The sequence below is a fragment of the Hyaena hyaena genome, unplaced genomic scaffold (genome assembly GCF_003009895.1).
Source record: "Hyaena hyaena isolate Hyena2069 unplaced genomic scaffold, ASM300989v1 scaffold_533, whole genome shotgun sequence".
Lineage (NCBI taxonomy): Eukaryota > Metazoa > Chordata > Mammalia > Carnivora > Hyaenidae > Hyaena > Hyaena hyaena.
The window spans coordinates 534,248-551,443 of record NW_024081161.1 but is presented as its reverse complement, the minus strand read 5'-3'; positions in this window follow the sequence as shown (position 1 = coordinate 551,443).

Genomic DNA, 17,196 nt, shown 5'->3' with positions numbered 1-17,196 from the left:
TAATCTAAGTGTACAGTTAGGCATTTCAGGTCAATGTGTTGGGTTTTTGCAGTAGCATTTGGTGTAAATGCCTTTGGGGGTGACAAGTTGGGGAGGGAGACAGCAAGTATGACAGTAGCTAATGAAATGTCTGATGTTTCTCCTCTCACCATGCCTCTGGATGTATTTGTATCCAACCCAAATGAGACTGAAAAAATAGTGTAACTTAGCGGTGTCTGTAAACAGAATAAATTAAAAGTGTCACCTGATGTTCAATTGTGAACGTTTATTGGACCATTCCTCATTTGTGTTCTAGGCTCCGAGCCACTTCATCTGTGGCTTAGCTTGCTGGGTGACAGAAGTCTGAGCGTGCTGTGAGTCACCTGACCTCATTCCGTGCAGCGCCCTGCCTGGGGCCTGCTGCCTGCATCATGGAACATGGCATGTTACTCTGTTTTGTGGTAAGTCAAAGACCTCGGTGCTGAAAGGATAGACCAGCATTTCCCAAAATCTTTTCGTGGGAGCCCTGCTCCCTGGAGATGTTTCCTGGAAAAATGTGATGGCTAAATAAGTGTGGGGAAAGCTGTAGTCTATATTCTCCTATTAAAGATTCACAATGAATTAGTGTCGTCAAGGCCCTGCAGATATACCTGCAGGAAGGAAAATCGGCTTTTCACAAACACCCCCCCTCTCCCCGTTCTTTTTTCATACTTGTTTTCCAGAGAAAATTAGTTTCATGGAATATACTTTGCAAAACACTATGATAAAATATGCACATATGCCGTGAAGAATGCGTTTCTCCTGTGAAAAACATATAGGAATGGTCTCCTGTGAAAAACATGCAAGAGCATGAATAAACATGTTTATTTTGATCCTACCAGTGCTACAGAGCTGCCGAAAAGTCCATTCTGGCCCCTCTTGTCGCGGGGGCAAAGTCTTGCAGAGCTTGCAAAGTCAGGAAGTGTCCTAAAAAGCAGAGTTGTGAGCTGAACACCGGGAGACATGCTACCCCCTTCCTGGGTTGTGTGAGAAACAGAACTGGTTCTGTACGATCATCCTCAGCCTTCACAGAAGTAATGTTTTTACATCAGTACATATTCATCATTGAAAACTTAGAACATGCCGATAAGCAACAACAAAATCTAAAATCACCTGGGTTTTCACCATGCAGATGTCACCACTGTTACCTCTCTGGTACATATCCTTCTAGGCCTGGAGGTGTGTGTCTAGTTTCTTTCAGGTAAAATAAAAGCTTCAGGGGGCGCCTGGGTGACTCCGTTGGCTAAGCGTCTGAGTCTTGATTTTGGCTCAGGTCATGACCTCACAGATCATGAGTTCACCGTCGTATTGGGCTCTGTGCTGACAGTGTGGAGTCTGCTTGGGATTCTCTCTCTCCCTCTGCCCCTCCCCTGCTCATGCACACCCGTGCCTGTGCACACTCTCTCAAAAAAACAAACTTGGTAATCGTTCGTCCAGAATCCTACACGGTGCCAGTGCAGCTTAAGTGCGTATTTGCCAGTTCCGTATGGGGCTTGTTTAGTGTGGACCTGACTGACCCATCGCTTACTCACTGTAGCATTGCTGCCTTGGCTGCCACAAGCCTAGAGGGGGTCCTCACACCCAGGGGAGAGTGAGGCGGGCTCTTGGCTGCTGGATGGACTCTGTCATAGCCTTAACTGGTCAGGACTGGGCTGCTTAGCAGGCAATAGAAGGTAACAAAGACCAGCAGCTGCGGGTTCCTCAGAGCGGCAGCGGCAGCCCGGTTACACAGCACTTCTGGTCACCGTGGTTCTTTCCAGAAATCAGAGGCACAGATCTTCTTTTTTTTACAAATAGTTTATTGTCAAATTAGTTTCTACATAACACTCAGTGCTCATCCCCAAAGTGCCCTCCTTCATGCCCATCCCCCCCTCCCCCCCACATCCATCAGTCCTCAGTTTTTGTCAGCATTCAAGAGTCTCTCATGGTTTGCCTCTCTCCCTTTCCCCCACCATTTCCGCCCTTCTTCTCCCCCTTGGTCCTCCGTCAAGTTCCTCCTAATCCTCCTATACGTGCAAACATATGGTATTTGTCCTTCTCTGCCTGACTTATTTCGCTCAGCATAACACCCTCAAGGTCCATCCATGTTGCTACACATGGCCAGATTTCATTTTTTCTCATTGCCATGTAGTATTCCATGGTATAGATAAACCACATCTTCTTGATCCATTCATCTGTTGATGGACACTTAGGCTCTTTCCATGTTTTAGCTATTGTGGAGAGTGCTGCTATGAACATTGGGGTACTTGTGCTCCTATGCCTCAGCATTTCTGTATCCCTTGGGTAAATTCCTAGCAGTGCTATTGCTGGGTCATAAGGGAGTTCTATTGTTAGTTTCCTGAGGAACCTCCACACTGTTTTCCAGAGGGGCTGTACCAGTTTACATTCCCACCAACAGTGCAGGAGGGCAGAGGCACAGATCTTCTTGACAGCCATGGCTTTCAGTCCCGGCTGTTCGTTGGAATCACCTGACAGCCCAGGCCTCCTCTTCCAGAAAGCAATCTCGGATTGGGCCCAAGTAGAGGTGTTTCTGAAAAGCCCCAAGGCTGTTCCGATGTGTGATTTGGGCTGAGGCTGTGGCGGTAGGAGGTCTGGCTCTTTGGAGCCCCTGCACCTTTGGGAAGGTGTGAATGAACCTCACCCACTCTTTTTTTTTTTTTTTTTTTTTAATTATTGTCAAGTTGGTTTCCATGTAACACCCAGTGCTCATCCCCACAAGTGCCCTCCTCCATGCCCATCACCCCCCTCCCCTCCCCCCCACCGCTATCAGTCCTCAGTTTGTTCTCAGCATTCAAGAGTCTCTCATGGTTTGCCTCCCTCCCTCTCCCCAGCTATTTTTCCCCTTCTTCTCCCCCACTCCAACAGACACATGAAATGATGCTCAGCATCCCTCCTCATCAGGGAAATACAAATCAAAACCACACTGAGATTCCACCTCACGCCAGTTTGAGTGGCTAAAATGAGCAAATCAAGAGACTCTAGATGCTGGTGAGGATGTGGAGAAACGGGCCCCCTCCTACACTGTTGGTGGGAATGTAAACTGGTGCAGCCCCTCTGGAAAACAGTGTGGAGGTTCCTCAAAACATTAACAATAGAACTCCCCTATGACCCAGCAATAGCACTGCTAGGAATTTACCCAAGGGATACAGGAGTGCTGATGCATAGGGGCACATGTGCCCCAATGTTCACAGCAGCACTCTCAACAATAGCCAAATCATGGAAAGAGCCTAAGTGTCCATCAACTGACGAATGGATCAAGGAGATGTGGTTTATCTGTACAATGGAATACTACATGGCAATGAGAAAGAATGAAATCTGGCCATGTGAACTTCACCCACTCCTGTGCCGTGAGCAGGCCCAGCTCACAGGTCTGTCGACTGCACTGTGAGGCAGCCAGGTGGGAACTTAATGAGAGCGCCGGTGGCCCTGAGTGGGGCCTGGCTCATTCCTTGTATAACCTTCACTACTTGGGAGTATAAAATGAGGTCTCTTGTTTTCTCGTGGTGAGTATCCTTCCAGATCATCAGCTCTCAAATGGGACTGCACTTTGGAATCACTCGAGGAGCTTTCTGAGCCCTGGTGCCTGGGGCCCACCTCCCCGAGATGCTGATTTAACTGGTGAGGGCTGTGAGCCAGACACCGGGATTCTTTTTTTTTTCTTTTTTATTTTTATTTCTAGGAGAGAGAGAGAGAGAGAGCGTGAGCAGGGGAGGGTCAGAGAGAGAGGGAGTCACAGACTGAAGCAGGCTCCAGGCTCTGAGCTGGCAGTCAGCACAGAGCCCGACGCGGGGCTCGAACCCACGAACCGCGAGATCATGACCTAAGCGAAAGTCGGCCGCTTAACGGACTAAGCCACCCAGGTGCCCCTGGACACCAGGATTCTTAAGAGCTCCCAGAGGTGACTTGCAGCCAGGCTTGAGAACCAGTTCTAGACTTTTAATAGGAGGTTCCGGTGTAATTAGGCCAGGACACAGAAGCCTGCAAAGAATGCGGAGCCATGCAGGGTGGGAGTAGATGTAGGCTGTCTCGAATGGAGTGCACAGCTGACACTGATGGCCCCGGGTAGGACCCTGCTGGACCTGAGCAAACCACCAAGTTCACATAACGGCATTTTCCCTTTCCCGCTTCTTCAAAATTAAAGTTTAACCAGGTACTATTCTGGAGGAACCTGTGCTAACCTTCTATGTGCTGTCACTAAGGAAATGTTTATAATCACAGAATATTCCTTGTTCTTCCCTCCAATGGCTCGTTTTTTGGTTCCTTGAATAACCAAGCCCTTGGTGACTCCAGGACTTGGATGCGCTGTACTCTGCCTTCATGGAAGGTTCCTTCCCCTCTCCCCCACTGTCCCCTTCCACCCCATCCTTCCACATTGATTTCATATTTCTCAGAGAGGCCGTCTTCTGCCTATATTATTTTCTATCACAACAGGGGTTTATTTCTTGATGGTATCACAACGTATAATAATTCTTTGGTTGTTTACTTGTTTATTAGGCGGTGAGCCTCACGAAGGGGAGACCATGTCTTATTTGATTACTCTGGCACCCTAGGCTCTAGCTGAGTCCCTCAACCATGCCTGGTATTCAGTATATTTTTGTTGAATTTCTGCTTTAAAGCCTTGCTGATAGTAAATTACATGATACTGTTTTATCCGAGGCATATGTTGCAATGGACTAAAGAGCCACTAGGTGGTGCCACGACCTCATGAGAAAACAGCCTGCTCCGCAAAAACAACTAAAATACAATTCAGTTGTGTATGCCGTTGTGTAAGAGGGGGGGGAGGCACGGTTATGAAGTTACATATCAATCAATATTCTTTCTTTGGGGGCAGATCCATACTGTTAAAATCCTAGTTTGGAAAGTCTCTGATTTTTGAAGAGGATCCTAGAAAGAAATAATTTGCGTATTTGAAAAATGAATCCCTGCACGTCATCCCTGGGAAGTCCCCCCACTTCCCCCTCCCCGCCCCATCACAAGCTTAATGCCTCCAATGACAGGGAGCTCATTACTTCACCCAGAGATGCCATGTCCCCTTTGGCACCATACAGTGGTTGACCTGCCCCTTCTGCCCCAGCTTAAGCCTGTCTCCCCTCCTCCTCACTTATGTCAGCTAATATTGAGAGCCAGCCCTTCTAGAAAGGGAGTTTTAAACGTTTTCTCTTCTCCAGGCTAAACAAGCCTCATTTCTTTAGCTTTCCTTCTTGTTTCCAACATCTCAACAGAGGATCTTAAATTTATTTTTTGGACACAACATAATTTGTTCCATGCACAATCCTGCACAGCTGGGCGAGCCTCAGGCAGGGCTGCTGGCTTCAGGGAGTCTCAAAGCTTCTGGGTCACTGTGGGCCCTCTCTGAAGCCTCCAGCTTCCTCTTGCCTTGCTCTGCAGGATTTAGCTGCTGCTACTTGAGGCACGCATGAGCTTGGTATTTCTCAAAAGCAGAGCCTGGAACAGCTTACCTGCGGGTAGTTTATTTGAAGAAGTGACCTAGGGGACAGAAATGTAGAGACCGGCAGAGTGGAGGAGGAAGGAATGGAAGCTGACCCAAGCGTGCATTGTTCAGCGGGTTGCCCGTGGGCACACAAGCCTCTGAGTTGCCCACACGAGAGAAGGCAGTCTTCAGTTCCCAGCTCTCGGGTCTGCTGGTCAAGGGTTGCCCCAGGGAGTGTTCCCTTCCGGGGCCCCTCTGGGTTTGCACAGGGCCTAGAATGCCTGAGTCTACTCTGTGGGCTGCCCGTGGAAGGCCAGCGAGAAGCCCAAGGGCAGAAACAAGAGGTACAGCCAAGACAAGGTGCATTCGGGCCACACCCGCGCAGGGCCGGTTGCTGCAGCTAGGGCTGGACCAAAAGTGCCGAGGGAACGTGAGCCTGGAGAAAAGGTGTCTAGCCCAGAGCCCTCAAGAGAGGGGGTGACAATTGCCTGTCGCGACTTGCGAGGAACCAAGAGGTGTGTGTGTACGCGCGCGCCCGCTTGTGTGGGGGGCGTGGGAGGAAGCGTCGGGTGATTGATGAGCACTGCGTACCAGCAGTTGGCAAGTGGATGTACAGTTGATCTTGCCAGAGCGGGGCGAGGGCGGGCCAGTTCCGGTTCGGCTACTGTGAGCCCTCACGCTGGATCTGGGCCAGGAGCTTGACTCTCCTGCTTGTGGACACTACCTGGCGTGGTTCTGATATGTCCCACCGAATGCCTGCAACCGTCGTTAGGGCGCAAGCCCTGACTCTGTTGTCTGGAGAGGTTCTGGGGGCTCCCCCAGGGCTTGCTGTCCCATCGTGCCTGCCCAGTGAGGCCCGCAGCTTCCCTTCTGCTCACCCTCTGCCCATTTTGTTCCCCGCCGCCCGACCCCCATGCCTGCAGCTCAGTTGATCTGTTTCCTCAGTAAAATGGAGGAGCTTGGAGAACAGTCCTGCCTCTTGAGACCCGCAGCGTTATAAGGGCAGCATCTCCGGCTGCACCCCGGACCTGACCCAGGTCTGCCTTGAATAAGACCACTCGGGGGGATTCGTGGTCACCGAACAGTTGCAGGAGCAGTGGACTGAGTCGGTGGCTTCCAAACCCGGTGACCATCAAAAGCATCTGGGGAGCTTGCTAAAAGACAGTAACTCCTGAGCGTCTGCAGTGTGGCCCCCAAGTCTGTCATTTTTATTAAGCACCGTACATGACTCCAATACACACCATTCATGGGATCGGGTTCCAGAATCACCAGGATATGCGTCTTGGGTGTTTTTTCCCACTCCTGAGATTCTGATATTTTTGACACTGACTTTTCACAAATGTGGATGTCACTCTCTCTGGGTGTTAGGTATTCGTAGGGCCTAAGTGTTTGCTTGTTTGTTTGTGTTAATAGTGAGGCCTCATTTCTGATTGCTAAATATTCTGGTCAGGGACTTGTGTTTCTTCCAGCATTTAAGTAATGTCCGGGTACTTTGCCAGGCCCTGCGAGCTCCCACGACCTCACACTCTGGGGCGTTTGGGCCGGTGGCGTCTGGGACAGCGTTTTGCTTCAGCCCCTCAGCCATTAGGCTCTGGATGGATTTGTCTGAGATTCCAGGTCCTGACTCCCTGTTGAGAGATGGAGCCTGAAGCGTGTACAGGGAGAGGTCAGAGCGTCTGTTTGCATTTGGTCTCATCAGGCATTTTGGATGGCCCGAGTCATTCCTGTCCACCTACATCATGCCCGCGCAAGCCTGAGTGGCCTTGAGGAAGCACTCCAAGCCTTTGCCGGGGAGCCAAGGCTCGGGCGTCTGCGGTGGTACCCACCCTCGCAAGAGGAGAGCCCAGTGGGCTTGGCACCGACTGGCCCTCGAGTGCCCAGCGCTGGGGGGTGAGAGGAGGGAGGTCGAAGCCCTCAGGGCACTCCGCCAGGCTGAGAGGCTCCAGGCGGCTCCAGACCAAAAGAAAGCTTTCCTCAGAAGGTTCTCCTGGAACTTGCGCTCTCATGCAAGCTAACGATCTCATGCCATACAATTCCTTGGTGCATCATTAATTGTTTTCTGCCTGTCAGTAGCCTAGAGGGCTGTCCCTTTGGAAAAGTGGGAACTGCTTCTTACCAAGGGCAGAGCTTGGCTCCCCACACAGCTTGTCACTCTTACAGGTGACCATACCTGGGCTGAGTACTCCCTGTGGGGAAGGAAGCGGTGGCCACAGAGAATCAGACCTTCAGGACTCGGTCAGTGATGGTTGGAGTTGGAGGTTTTGTTTTTCCTGGGCCGGCATCATCACAGTGGGCTCTCCCCCTCCCCACCCTCCCCAGAGGCCAGAGATGAGGCTAGCTGTGGGCTGGCGTCCGCCGTGTTCCTGGTCTGAATCTGTAGACACTTCCTCTAGTCAAAGGTGGGAGGTGGGGGGTGTGGTACCCAGGAGTCAAGGCAAGAGCAGGGATGTCTGGGAACCCCGAACCCCAGCACGACACCTTGCTCATCATAGTCCCCCATGGCTCCTCAGCCTGTATCTCCCTGAGGTGTAGAAAAAACTAGTTCTACCAGTTTGGCCTGTGGAATGGAGCTTTAGCTCCCAGTTACTTCATTCAGTCATTAGTAATGATAAAGAGGAGCACTGAGAACTCACTCCACACCAGGCTTTATGTGCAGTATTCCATTTCGTATTTGCAGCCACAAAATGTCTCCATTTTTGCAGACAAAGAAATTGAGGTTTATTATTTTTTTTAATGTTTATTTATTTTTGAGAGAGAGAAAGACAGAGTGCGAGCGGGGGAGGAGCAGAGAGAGAGACACACACACACACAGAATCCAAAACAGACTCCAGGCTCTGAGCTGTCAGCACAGAGCCCAATGCGGGGCTCGAACTCACCAACTGAGAGATCATGACCTGACCCAAAGTCAGGTGCTTGACCGACATAGCCAACCAGGTGCCCTAGGAAATTGAGGTTTAGAGAAGCTTGATAATTTGCTGGCAAGACACAGAGTCGGGATATGGGCATAGATCAGCTGACTTGAGTCTGAGTTCACATGCCATGCGGTCCTTCCTCCCATCCCCCATCTGTTTGAGCACAACGTGTCTGCTGTTCTGTGCCGGGCACCAGAGGGGTTAGATGCACACATGAATCAGACGTGGACTTGTCCTCAAGCACTTCAAGGTCAGTGACGTGTTGCTTTGGTGCCATGTGAAGGGTGTTGAGGATTTTGGCTCTTGGTCTGGCATAGGAATCGAGGCTTTCTCATCGTGATGTTTTCCTAGGAAAAGATGGTCCTGAGTCCTAGGAGATTTATTTCATTCGCTTTTCTTGCTCTTTAATTTTGCCCTGATATGCTGCTGTTATTTATGACTCCAGCACCACCCAAACCATTCATCTTGCCATCGTTAGGCAGTTATGAAAGGCCTGTGATTACGTCTCCCAGTTGGCCTGCTTGTGTTTAAAACATCAGCCAAAAGCAAAACACGAAAACACACACACACACACACACACACACACCTTCATCCAGAAAGGAGTGGGTACACCGCATAGCATTCTCCTGAACCCAGAGAGGTCGTTACTGAGCACTGGCCTCTCCTCCCGCTCTGCCCCACCTTGATCTCCAAAACCTCTGCTCATTTAATTTTTTTGAATGTTGCCCATAAATCAGTGGGCCTGGCTCCGCGGCCTGCATCACTGAGCCCGCTGCTCCCCCCCACCCCCCCGGCCGCTCGTGTGGGCCTCTTTGGGCCATTACTCAGTCCCAGCCAGGATTAATGTTAATCTCCCGTTCATGTGAGTGAGTCGAGAGTTATTCTTTCCATCTGTCACCCCCTAGGCCAGCGTTTTATGTCCTCGCTTCCTCCTTCCAGGAGGTTTCCGAGGGCAAATGGTGGCACCCTTGTCCATGGACATTGCAGGGTGACAGTTGGGCCCCTTTCCCACAGGGCGCCTGGGATGAGGCCCAGACTGTTGAGTGACAGGGGAGAGCTGAGGGGCCCTGAGCAGGCAGGTGTCTTCTCCGACCCCTCCCTGATTCTGCTGAGGAGGAAGGTCACCTAGTGACATGGCTGCCCCATAAGCAGAGCTGGGACCAGAACCCAGGTCTCCTGACAGGGCCGGGTCAAGACCAACTTCTGAATACAGTTTTTCTGGAACAGGTTGCCCTGATGGATTCAGATTCTGCATCTCCTCTTTCTTCCTTTTGGCCATCCCAACTCTTCTCCAGCGGCTCTGCCCTCCGCACCTCTCCTCTCAAGGTGCTGCCTGGAAGGGCTTCCTTCACCTCCTGCCAGCCCTTGGCTGAAAGGCAACGGGTGGGTCGCTTAAGCAAACTGACCCTCAGTGTTCTTGTCAATAACAATGGAAATAAAATTATTATCTACCTTGCTATCTCTTTTTAAAGTTTATTTATTTATTCTGAGAGAGAGTGAGAGAGCACGTGAGTGGGAGAGAGAGGGGAAGAAAAAGAGAGTCCCAGGCAGGCTCTGAGCTATCACCACAGAGCCAGGCACAGGGCTCGAACTCACGAACCATGAGAGCATGACCTGAGCTGAAACCAAGGGTCAGATGTTTAACCAATCGAGCCACCCAGGCGCCCCTCTACCTTGCTATCTTGAAATGAGACTCTGAGAAGTAGTAGAAGCACAAGTGTTTTATATTTGCATTTGTTGAGCACTTGCTGTGTACCTCCCGCAGAGCCTTGACTTATTTGGATCTTATCTTTAGATCTTTGGGGCAATTCTATAGTTTTATGTCCCCATTTTATAGAAAGGGAAACTGAGGCTCTGTGAGGTGAGGGAACGGCCGGGGTCATGCCGCTCGTTGGGATCAAAGCCACATCTGTCAGCGTCCTTACCCAACACACCCTTTGGTGAGGGGTCGCCACACTCTGTCTTTGCCCCTGTGTCTCTCAGGTGCCATTTGGGATCCCACAGTGACCCCTTCTTCAGTGTCTTGGGAAACAAGGCCTTAAGATATCAAGATCAAAATAACCGTGTCTGTCCAAATCTCAGAGACTGCACAGGGGAAGAGAGTGGGGCCGAGGACCACCCGCCCCGGGATCCGGGTTTTCCTGAGAACCGTGGGCAGGAGAGGACGATGCAACGACAGGGGCCCCGGGCGCTGCTCCGCGCAGTTCCCAGACATGGCCGCGGGGTGGCGCCGTGGACCGACACAGGCGCCCCCATCGGTCCCAGGGAGGGGAGCTTCAGTTCAGTCCCAGGACTGCTTGGGATGGAGGGATTTCGGGGAACCCAGAAAAATCACCCGCTGGACGGGCGTTCAGTTTTGTTGCTCAGTGCTGCAGCCCGGGAACTGGCCGAGCTCTACGTTCCTTCGGATTCAATGGCTGTTTCTGGAGTTCTAGCTGCAGACCAGGAGGCCCGGCATTGGGAACCCCAGGGACATGTGTGGCCAGGTCTGTCACTGGCCCCTGGGAGCGCGCAGTCGGCCTGGGGAGGCAGAGGCGGACGCTGTCGCTCCCTTCAGAATGTATACGAAGAAAGCACGACAGTTTTTCATGGCCTTAAAAAAGAATTAAAGCTTGTGTTTTGTTTACCAAGACCAAAAAAACTTCATTCTCTCCCTCATCCACCCCTGGCTGCTCACGGAGGGTGCGTCATTCCCAATAGAAAGTGAAGTCTAAGAGGCGCTTGGGGAGCTCAGTCGGTTAAGCCTCCAACTTTGGCTCAGGCCATGATCTCACAGATCCTGGGTTCAAGCCCCACATCCCTCTCTGTGCTGACAGCTCAGAGCCTGGAGCCTACTTCGGATTCTGTGTCTGCCTCTCTCTCTCCCCCACTCGCTCTGTCTCTCTCTCTCTCAAAAATAAATAAAAACATTAAAAAGAAAAAAAGTGGAGATTGAGGATCCCAGGACTGAGATGAATGTTCTAAAGACCAGAAAAGGCCCCTTCTTATTGACACAGCTCACCATTCACACCCACCACGCCATCTCACGTGGGGCAGACCCCTCCTCATTGAACCTGGCAAGCTCTATTTCTTTCTCAGAACACTGCTCATTCTAATCCTTTCTGTGTCACTTTTCCCGAATCCTTCAGAATTAACTGCTCCCTCCTATACTGTGTTCCCTCCTATCGCCGGGCATCTAACCACATTGTGTAAAACCTGTTTGCACATCTGTCCTGTTAATTAAAATGTCCCCGAGGGCAGAGTCCCTGGGCTTGGGTCCCCAGCACCTAGCGCAGGGCCAGACAAGCAAGATGCTCATTAGGTTCTCATTCAATTTCATCGAGTTACTTAAGAGAGAAGGCGAGGGAAGGCACACAGGCCTTTTAACACTTATTATCTAACTCAATCCAAGCAACAGCACTGTTTGCTTGGCATTATCTGGATTATTTTATTTTTTAAATTTGTTAATGTTTATTTTGAGAGAGAAAGAGAGAGCAAGTAGGGGAGGGGCAGAGAGAGAGAGACAGAGAGAGGGAGATACAAAATTTGAAGCAGCCTCCAGGCTCTGAGCTGTCAGCACAGAGCCCGGCGTGGGGCTTGAACTCACAAACCACGAGATTATGACCTGAGCTGAAGTCGGACGCTCAACCCCCGGAGCCACCCTGGCGCCCCTATGGTTATCTGCACTGTTTTACAAATGAGATGATGCTGGCAGCAACAAGAGATGAACCTTGAGCTCTCAATGGCTAAGCACACTTAGGAGCTGTATCTCACTTCACAGTCTGATGTGAGTTGGACGGCCTTTTTCCCCTGGAAGCTATGTCATTTAGAATCCATCTCTCTAAGACCTGGTTTAGTTGACTCCTGCTCCTATAACAAAGTACTGCAGGTGGGGGCGAGGGGGGAGCAGGCGAAGGGGCTTAAACAATAGACACTTTTTTTTCAGAGTTCTAGAGGATGGGAAGTCTAAGATCGAGGTGCCGGCATATTTCCTTCCTGGTGAGGGCACTTTTCCTGGCTTGCAGATCGTTGTCTTCTGGCTATGTCCTCATATGGCAGAGAGGGAGAGAGCAGGGCAGCTCTGGTCTCTCTTTCTCTTCTTATAAATACACGAATCCCATCTTGCCTCCCCACCTCGCCCCCACCCCCCGAAAGACCTCATCTAACCCTTATCGCCACCCAAAGGCCCCACCTGCAAATACCATCTCACTGGGGGTTAGGGCTGCAACATAAGAAACAGATGCCACCACACAGGCACATGGGTTGTCCTAGCCCAGAAGTTACCTCTGTTCACGATTCGTTGGCTAAAACGAGCCATGTTGCCCCAAAATAAAGGAAGCGGCCGGTGAGAAACTTTACACGCATATTGGGTCTATGCCTGCTGCGAATCACCCACACGTGTGCTCATATCCACATACATCTACACAAATGCACACACATCCACGTAAAGACACACGTACGTGAGTGTCCACACCAATGAGTCACGCTCCAACACAAGCACTAAATATGAAACACCACTGCACACACACAGAGCCTGCACCGCACCTCGTGTCCAAAGAATAGAAAGAAAGGACACGCGTAAATCAATCTGCATGTTGGGAAATTAAAAGGGCTGTGTTTCTTATAAAGACTCCCCCCGCATCCCCCACCCCGCACCATTATTTAGCAAAGTATTAAGCTTAGGACTGAAAACAAAATGCTGCTGTGAGGAAGGTTCGAAAAGCAACAGGCAAAAGCAAGGATGACGCGGAGAGATGCTAATGGACCCTCTATTTCTGAGGACAATCGTTCTGGAGACAAGCAGTTCTTGGGCGCTTTACCTAGAGCAGCAAGACATAGTCTTTGCAAGCTTTAGCTTGAGCACCAGACAGTTATTTTATTTCTTATAATGAGTTTGCATATATATAGAAGCAGGGGAAGCAGGAGGGGGAAGGCACCTCACCTCGCCCTCACCTCGCTTTGTGCTGCGCCCTCCTCCTCCTGGGGGCAGGGGTGGGGGGGGGGAGTTGACGGCTGACACGGAGGTTAAAAGGTTGACGGCTGACACGGAGGTTAAAAGGAACTCGAGGGAGGTTACTCGATGACATTTTGACATTGCCGAGACTGGAGGTGACACATCTTTGTGGGAATTAAAATATTTGGGCCAATTATAACAATAAACATGCCTTAAAAGGGAAAAGAGAGAAAAGCTGAGGTTTTAAGCCCTCCATGTTGATTGATGCCTCCCCTTCCCGCTTGGGGGAGGCCTGGGACGAGAGTCTGGGACATAAAGACGTCTGTTCACGTGGGCATTTCTGGCCCGCCTCAGGCGACAATGAGATCCCCGGGAGCTTTGGATGTCACTCTGACGCTGCCGTTCCTGGAGTGACGGCCGGCGCTGGGCACCGCCTGGGCGCTCAGAGCACAGTGTCCCTCTTGCTTCTACCTGCAGGAAGTTTGCAGTTTGGCCAGAAAGAGAACACATGCATCTTAATAACCGTAAGACGAAGTGGAAGGTGGGAGACGCTGCTGAAGGGGGTGTGTGTGTGCGCATGTGCGTGTGTGCGCGTGGAGAGAGGGGGTGTGCAGAGTGATTCCGGGAGTCTTCAGACCAGGCTTCGGAGCACGGGTGCAACCTAACCCTCTGAGTGGGGAGAGCACAGACCCCTGCCCACCGGAGCCCCCTCAAGCACCGTGGGCAAGCTCAGCCGAAGGGTCCGGGAGGAGCTGGGGCCGCGCACGGCTGCTGCGCCATCTGACTTCCCGCGACCGCAGTGTAGGATCTTGCAGTCGGGCCACAGCTAACGGCAGTGCGGAAGGATCGGAGACTGCAGGGTGGCGAGGTGGCCGTGGCCTCGGGGACAGGTGCTTGTCCCTGTGGGGTGTGCCAGGGCAGCTGCCTGAACTAGAAGGAGACATCGGGATCGTCCTCAGCGGCCGGCACTTCCGGCCGCGGAGTCTTGACCTTGACCAGGAAGCACGCGAAGTACCTTCCACAGGGAGCCTGAGTCAAGCAGCCTGGATCGATGGCGGAGCTCACCGCTCTGCCAAGGTTCTTGACTTCCTTAGACTCCTTACCTGTAAAGTAGAGGAAGTAATGGCAGGCGCTGGTTGAGCGCTTTGGTTTCTGAGCCTGTGCTGTTAGTTAGGCTTAGATGAGGTCATGTGGGTGGTGCCCCCAACAGGGGATTAGTGTCCTTCTAAGAAACCCCAGGGAGGGGCGCCTGGATGGCTCAGTTGGTTAGCGTCCGACTTCAGCTCAGGTCATGATCTCACGGTTCGTGGGTTCGAGCCCCACATCGGGCTCTGTGCTGACAGCCAGCTCGGAGCCTGGAGCCTGCTTCAAATTCTGTGTCTCCCTCTCTCGCTGACCCTCCTCTGCTCATGCTGTCTCTAACTCCCTCTCAAAAGTAAATAAAATATTTAAAAAAAAGAAAGAAAGAAAGAAAAAGAAACCCCAGGGAGCTTGCAGTCTCTCCACGCTTGCACAAAGAAGAGGTCAGGTGAGCACACAGTGAGATGAGGTCAGGTGAGCACACGGTGAGATGGCAGCCACCTACCGGCCAAGAGAACAGGCCTCAGAATGAGCTCCCTTACTGACACCTTAATCTAGGACTTCCTGTCTCCAGAACCATGAGAAATACATTTTTGTCGTTTAAACCACCCCGTCTGTGGCCTTTTGTTACAGCAGTCAGGGCAGACTAAGATAATTACCTCACTTAATCCTTAAATCCCCAGAACAGTCAGTACCATTAGACCCATTTTCTGGATGAAAAACTGAGGCAAGGCGCATTTCAGTGGCATCACCTGGGCAGCACAGCTGCACGAGCCCCAGTTCTAACCCCGGCTCGAAACCGCACGTACCTGAGGCAGATGAGAGCTTGGTTGCCAGGAGTCTGAGTCCCGACTCCTTACACGGCTGCGCATTACAAGTTCCCCTCCCTCAGCTCAACTCGTGATTTTCATCTGTGAAATGAGCAGAATTTGGGAAGGTTGATTATGACAGCGAGACTGAGTGCAATCAAGTGCAGGGTCGCTATTGGGATCTGAGCCCAGACCATGAGTTCTGTGAGAAAGACCTGTAACTGTTGATAGGGCTTTGCGGGGTGGACACTTTCACAAACTATTCTATTATCATTATTAGGTGCTATATAATACCTGCTTCAGCAAATGGTATAGTGCCTTCTGAAAAAAGTAGAAATAGAATCACCATATGAGGGGCGTCTGGGGGGCTCAGTCAGTGAAGTGTCTGAGTCTTAATTTCAGCTCAGGTCATGATCTCGAGGTTTGTGAGTTTGAGCCCGCACATCTTGCTATCTTGCTCTGTGCTGACAGCGTGGAACCTGCTTAGGATTCTCTCTCTCTCTTTCTCTCTCTCCCCCTCTCTCTGCCCCCCCCCTCTGCTCTGTCTCTCAAAATAAATAAATAAATGTAAAAAAAAAGGATTACCATATGATTCAGCAATTTTAAACTTCTGATATAAATCCAAAAGAATTGAAAGCAGGTTCGTGCATGTGGGAGGTACTCGTATATTCCCGTAGCAGCGTTATTGACAACAGCCAAGATGGAGACGCAAGGCTTGTATCAATCAACAGACGAATGCATAAACAAAACGTGGTATATACATACAATGAGATCCTATTCGGCCTTAAAAAGAACAGAAATTCTGACACGTGCTGCAACATGAATCCACCCCGAGGACATTTTGCTAAGTGCAGTAAGTCAGCACAAAAAGGCAAACACAGTGTTACAATTCTCATGGTAAGAACCAGCTTAAACACCCAGCCAGAGAGGCCGGCCTTGGACCTTAGGAAGACTGTCCCCTCAGCGAGGGCTGTCTGCCCAAACGGGGTTCGGGGAAGATGCTACTGAGGTTTGTCTCCCCCGTTATGGAGGTGACAGGACGCAAAGCCGCCAGCCTGTGGTCCTGGCTGGGCCTCGTGTTGGTAAGTGGCAGTGATGTCTCTGCGTGTTCCCAGCCATCTGCCGGCTCCGCTGTTCCAGGCTCACCTCCCCGCGGTGGCCAGAGAGCCGTGTCAAACGTGACAGTCTGCCAATGTGCTGTTTGGTTGCTGGAGGTTAGAAAGCTTGGCTGTGACACCACTTGCTTTGACAGTGAATGAGATGCTCAGCCTTTTCTATTTATTTCTCCAACTCTACAAGGACTGGGAAAGCTCACTTTGTTGGTGTGTGGAATGATGCCTCCTCTGTGAAGCCCTCTTGGTCTCCCCCCCACAGATTCCGTATATTTCTTCCTCTGTGCTCCCGTTGGACCTTGAACATACCCACATGGGAGGAGAAGTCACCTGGAAGTCTAAACTTGGATGGGCGGGTTGGGTCACTGCAGGGCCCCTGGCGCACTGTGCGGCAGTCACTTCTAGAGAAGAATGAATGAGCAGAGGAGCCCCGGGCATGCAGGGGAGAAGACCCTTGTTCAGCTTTTCCCTGCTTCCTTTGGATCTCACTTCACTTCCCACCCCCCACCCCCCCGCATTGTCATGTTCGTTTAGCCTCCCCTTAGACTTTCTCTCATGCCTGGGGAAATAAAACCCAGTTAGAAGTCAGTTCCAATAGGGTAAGAATTGGATGGACATGATTTAATTACTGCCTTTCCCAGAGGCCCTTGTGGGCAACGACTTGATGTCACAGAAGACAGGGAGGTGGAGCACCTGGTGACTCAGTTTGTTAAGCGTCGGACTCTTGTTTCAGCTCAGGTATGATCTCACAGTTTGTCAGTTCAAGCCCCACATCTGTCAGCACAGAGCCTGCTTAGGATTCTCTCTCTCCCTCTCCCTCTCTGCCCCTCCCTGACTCGTACTTCCTCTCTCTCTCGAAATAAATAAATAAACTTAAAAAAAAAAAAGGTAGGGTGGTAAT